At 46.2% G+C, this 6,000-nt stretch overlaps 1 protein-coding gene across 6 annotated transcripts in view; it reads right to left on the reverse strand.

Annotated features, from left to right (window-relative positions):
* Positions 1-6,000, reverse strand: part of ATP6V1C2 (ATPase H+ transporting V1 subunit C2) — a 58,306-nt gene that overhangs the window by 46,525 nt on the left and 5,781 nt on the right. The gene's annotated exons all lie outside the window — the stretch shown is intronic.

The following is a 6,000-nucleotide window of genomic DNA, read 5'->3' on the forward strand; positions in this document are numbered from 1 at the left end:
CTGGAGCCTATTCCCTCCTCTGCTGCCCCCACCCACCTTTGTCTTTCTAGGAGCTTCTCTCTGGGCCTGCTTCCTCAGTGGGAACACTAGGGGTTAGATGAGATCTCTAACAGGCTGCCCAGCTCTTAGAGCCCAGGATGCTTCCCTCCGCTGGCTCGTCAGTCAGTCACCAAGAGCCTCTGATGTTACAGGCGCTAGGGATCTAATCGTAAGCAAAAGACAGAGAAGAAAAACATGACCAAATAACCCCACAAGAAAATGTCAAAATCTACTCTGGCAAGTGCCACGAAGGAGGGGAGCACCGGCTGTGTTAGGATAGGGCAGATCTGCAGGCACAATGGCAGGGAGCGTGGGAGGAGGTGGGGAAGAGTCTCTGGTTGCTGGGGAGCAGGAAGAGAGGTCAGCAGGGCTGGAGGAGGGGTGGAAGAGGCTTGGAATAACCGCCATGGAAAGTGGGAGGACAGCAGCCACCCACAGTAGGGCTGCCTAGCAGCTTAGAGCAACCCAGCGTGCACACGGCACACAGAGACATGCACGTTTTTAAAAAGTACATGCACATTTTAAAAAGCAGTCTATTCACTGAATCCCATGAAATGCCACACAGATCCCCTCAATCTGATATTCTTGCACTCACAGAGAAGAAAAGCCTATTCGCTTTTTAAAATTCGAGTTTACGTCTCTTTAGAATGCCCTTACAAGAACTGACTCACACGTATCACTAAGCAGACATCCACATTCAGATATGCAATCTTTGATCAGCCAACCCTCGGTCAGCTTCATGGAACCATGTGGGTAAAGAAAAAGCCAGCAGCTATTTCACAGACAGGGGAAGCACTCAGGTACAAGCGGCGGTCCCCAAGCACCACAGCACCCAGGAGGGCCCGCTGAGGCCCCATGCCTGGGAAATGCACTCTTTCAATCAACACTGCAAACAGGCTAAGATACTGTGAAGGACTCAAACATTTTTTTAAAACAGGGGAGAGAGACTTTTTTTTTTTTTTAAGATAATAGCATTTGGTTTCTCAAATGTTCATGAATGACAGGGCAAATACAGAATAAATTAACAAAGGCAGCATGATGGAATGAATTTTTTAAAAAAAAGCTCTCGTAAGCAAAAGCTGCCTTCTAGCTACATGGAAAAACACTCTGGTGCCCTGAGCAAATAAATAATAAAAGGATATGGAAACAATACACCCTGAGAACTCTTGTGCCTTCTCTGTTCTCCTGGGCAGAAGCAGCGCTGACAGGTTTGTGCTACCCAGGTTACAGATCCAGCCAGCATTTATTTACCTAATAACACTCTAGAATCAGAGAGGACATTTCAAAGAACTGATGCCATTCTCCAGATGTATTAGTACATACATCCCATTCTTTTACCCCAAGCTCTAGTACCAGCTCCCAAGACAGGACATCCTGACCCCTGGACTAGAAAAAAGCTAAGCATAAGAATTTTGGTGTGCTCAGACCACACTATTTTCCTTCTTCCCCTTATAGGAAGGCTCTTAAGAATATATACCCGCAAAGAAAACTAAAACAATGCACAGTGATTTTTCATTCTTGCCACACCCAATCCTTATTGTTTAGAAAACACTTAAATTTGCACAGGTTCTATCTGTTTCATAATTATAGCCACAATCTTGCTTGTTCAAGCATTTTCATTTCTTTTTTGTTTGTTTGCTTTTGAGACAGTTTCGCTCTTGTTGCCCAGGCTGGAGTGCAGTGGCACGATCTCGGTTCACCGCAACTTCTGCCTCCTGGGTTCAAGTGATTCTCTTGCCTCAGCCTCCTGAGTAGGTGGGATTACAGGTACACGCCTCCATGCCTGGCTAATTTTGTATTTTTAGTAGAGACGGAGTTTCTCCATGTTGGTCAGGCTGGTTTTGAACTCCCAACCTTAGGTGATCTGCCTGCCTCGGCCTCCCAAAGTGCTGAGATTACAAGTGTGAGCCACTGGGCCTGGCCTCTTTTTCTTAAACATATGCTACATTACCGGTAAAAGCAATTGTGCAACAAATAAGTACAGAACAAAACACTAAAAATACTTACTGGGGAAATAGAGCAAACAGCCGAAAAGAAACTAAAGTGGGGTCAGGTGTGGTGGCTCATACCTGTAATCCCAGCACTTTGGGAGGCTGAGGCTGGTGGATCACATGAGGTCAGGAGTTCAAGACCAACCTAGCCAACATGGCAAAACCCTGTCTCTACTTAAAAACAAACAAACAAACAAACAAAAATTAGCGGGGCTTGGTGGCAGGTGCCTGTAATTTCAGCTACTTGTGAGGCTGAGGCAGGAGAATTGCTTGAACCCAGGAGGCAGAGGTTGCAGTGAGCAGAGATGGTGCCACTAAACTCCAGCCTGGGCAACAGAGAGAGACAGTCTAAAAAAAAAAAAAAAGAAAAGAAAAAGAAAGAAGCTACAGTGGAAACAATAATAATCCAGGACCACAGAATTTCAGAGCCAGAGGGGTTTTAGTGAATAAGAGGTTAAAAGACTTGCACTAGACTTGCAGAAAACTGGTAGCAAAGAAAGCTCTAGAATTGCTATTATTTCTGCAGCAGTCAGGGAACTATTGATTTTTTTTCTTTTCTTTTTGCGACAGGCTCTCACTCTGTTACCCAGGCTGAAGTGCAGTCATGTGATCTTGGTTCACTGCAGTCTCGACCTCCTGGGCTCAAGCAATCCTCCCACCTCAACATCCCAAGTGCTGGGACTACAGGTATGCACCATTATGCCCAGCTAAATTTTGTATTTTTTGTAGAGATGGGGTTTCACCATGTTGCCGAGGTTGGTTTTAAACTCCTGGGCTCAGGCGATCCACCCATCTCAGCCTCCCAAAGTGCTGGGATTACAGGCATGAGCCACCTCACCTGGCCCAATTCACATGTCTTAAGCCAACTCTCCTGCACCTGACAAGTCTCCTGCTGTGGTTTGTCACTGCTGTCCAGGGATACCTAAGACATTCACCAGCCTAGGGCAGTGGGCTGTTCTCAATGGTATCTGTTGCAGGCCTTTCTTAGGCTTAGGATTATTTGATTCTGTGATGTGACTATTAATGTGTGTCTTCTCAGCTAGCCTGTAAGTTGTACAAGGCCAGTCATACCTCCCTGTGGTGCGGAGAAGCCTAAGAAGGGAGTTGACATTTCCAGATCAAGTCACTTTTTCCTGGATGTTAACTTTTCATAGGACAGGCCCTGAGATTAATACTTGATTTAGCATGATTTTACTTCCCTTCATTCTTCTGAGTAGACAGATGGTCACTGTCATCCCATTTTATGAATGAGACAGCCAAAGGTTAGTTTTCTTTCTCAAAGGCTGTGAATGGTGGCTAGGTGTGGTGGCTCATGCTTGTAATTCCAGCACTTTGGGAGGCCAAGGCAGAAAGACTGTTTGAGCCCAGGAGGTGGAGACCAGCCTGGGAGATGTAGTAAGACCTTGTCTCTACAGAAAAATTTAAAAATTAGCTGCACATGGTGTTGCACACATGTGGTCCCAGCTGCTTGAGAGGCTGAGGCCGGAGGATCACTTGAGCCTGAGAGGTGGAGGTTGCAGTGAGCCCAGATGGTGCTATTGCACTCCAGCCTGGGCGACAGAGCAAGACCTTATATCAAGAAAAAAAAAATGGTTTACACCTATATATTATCTTGTTTCAAAAAAACATACCCAACAGCAAACTACTTGGTGATTAGGACAGGACTGCCTGTGTGTAAATTAGTCCAGCATCCCCTACAGAGTAAAGCGTCACTAAAAAGGCACCCTATTATTCTTAGATAATCAGAAGGTAAAGAGCAACACAACACAGACAAATGGATTTCTAGCCCATGGCACTAATCTGCAGATTAGAAATCCTTGGGCCGGGCACGGTGGCTCAAGCCTGTAATCCCAGCACTTTGGGAGGCTGAGGCGGGTGGATCACGAGGTCAAGAGATTGAGACCATCCTGGTCAACACGGTGAAACCCCGTCTCTACTAAAAATACAAAAAATTAGCTGGGCATGGTGGCGCGTGCTTGTAATCCCAGCTACTCAGGAGGCTGAGGAAGGAGAATTGCCTGAACCCAGGAGGTGGAGGTTGCGGTGAGCCGAGATCGCGCCATTGCACTCCAGCCTGGGTAACAAGAGCAAAACTCCGTCCCAAAAAAAAAAAAGAAATCCTCAAAGTGTCTGGGCACAGTGGCTCACGCCTATAATCCCAACATTTTGGGAGGCTGGGGCTGGCAGATCACTTGAGTTCAGTAGTTTGAGACCAACCTGGCCAACATGATGAAACCCTGTCTCTACTAAAAATACAAAAATTAGCCAGGCCTGGTGGCACGTGCCTGTAATCCCAGCTACTCGGAAGGCTGAGGCAGGAGAATCACTGGAACCCAGGAAGTGGAGGTTGCAGTGAGCCGAGATCGTGCCACTGTACTCCAGCTGGGGCAACAGAGCGAGACTCCATCTCAAAAAAAAGAAAAAAGAAATCTTCCAAGTATGTTCACTACAACTCCTAGTTATGCATTTTCCACACAATTCATCAAACAAGGCAGTAGTAACCACATGGCCATTCCACTGAGAAGAAAAGAGCAAGCCCACAGGCCCGAAAAACATGAGTTTCACAAATTTTAAGGGTTAGGAGACGAAAAGAAAAGAAACCCCTAAAAGCCCTGAAGGAAGCAGACAGAGCACTGAATCCCAGCACTGCAGCCAGGGAGGCTACCACCCAGCCCTTGGCGAATGCTGTCTTATAATACCCCACAGCCAGGGTCTCCATCTGTCACCCAGGCTAGAGGGCAGCGGCACAATCACAGCTCAGTGCAGCCTCAGCATCCTGGGCTCAAGCAATCCTCCCACCTCAGCCTCCTGAGTAGCTGGGACTACAGATGTACCACCACACCCAATTAGTATGTTTTTACTTTTTGTAGAGACAGGGTCTCACTGTATTGCCCAGGCTCGTCTCAAACTCTTGGGCTAAAGGGTCCCTCCCGCCTTGGCCTCCCAAAGTGCTGGGATTACAAGCATAGGACACCAAGCCCAGACTGGTCTTACTCCTATGACATTGTGCAGAAATCATATTTATGTGTTGAGAAAATTAGATGTACGCCCTGTAAACACAATATAATGGTTATATTTGGGTGGCATAATTATGGATGATTTATATTTTCTTTTTCATGCTATTCTATGATCTAAACATGTTTTCCAATGAATCACTTGAAGGCAGGAGTTCAGCCTGGCCAACATGGTGAAACACCATCTCTACTAAAAATACAAAAATTAGCTGGGCATGTTGGCATGCACCTGTAATCCCAGCTACTCAGGAGGCCAAGACAAGCGGATCACTTGAGGCCGGGAATTTGAGGCCAGCCTGGAAAACATAGTGAGACCCTGTCTTTACCAAAACAATACAAAAATTAGCTGAGCATGGTGGTGTGTGCCCATAGTCACAGAAATTTGGGATTGTGTTGTGCGAGGATCGCTTGAGCCCAGGAGTTCAAGGCTGCACTCAGGCCTGCATAACAGAGCCAGACCGTTTGCAAAAAACAAATAAATAAATGAATATTAATTTTCAGACATATTTATTTGTGCATGTATTGACTACCTCTGGAAAGCTCACCTAGAGAGTTATAGTAAAATTGCCTTAAAAGAGGGGCTTTTCTTTTTTTTTTTCTTAGAAATGGGGTCTCTCAGCTGAGCACGGTGGTTCACACCTGTCCCAGCACTTCAGGAGGTCGAGGCGGGTGGACCACCTGAGGTCAGGAGTTCGAGACCAGCCTGGAGAACATGGTGAAACCCTGTCTTTACTAAAAATACAAAATTTAGCTGGGCGTGGTGGCGAGTGCCTGTAGTCCCAGCTACTCGGAATGTTGAGGCAAGAGAATCACTTGAACCCAGGAGGCAGGAGGTTGCAGTGAGCCAAGATCAGGTCACCACACTCCAGCCTGGGTGACAGAGCGAGACTCTGTCTCAAAAAAAAAGAAAAAAGAAAGAAAAGAAAAGAAAAAAGAAAAGAAAAGAAAAGAAAAGA

This window comes from Sapajus apella, unplaced genomic scaffold (assembly GCF_009761245.1).
Source record: "Sapajus apella isolate SASKATOON/1434 unplaced genomic scaffold, GSC_monkey_1.0 scaffold31, whole genome shotgun sequence".
NCBI classification, from domain to species: Eukaryota; Metazoa; Chordata; class Mammalia; order Primates; family Cebidae; genus Sapajus; species Sapajus apella.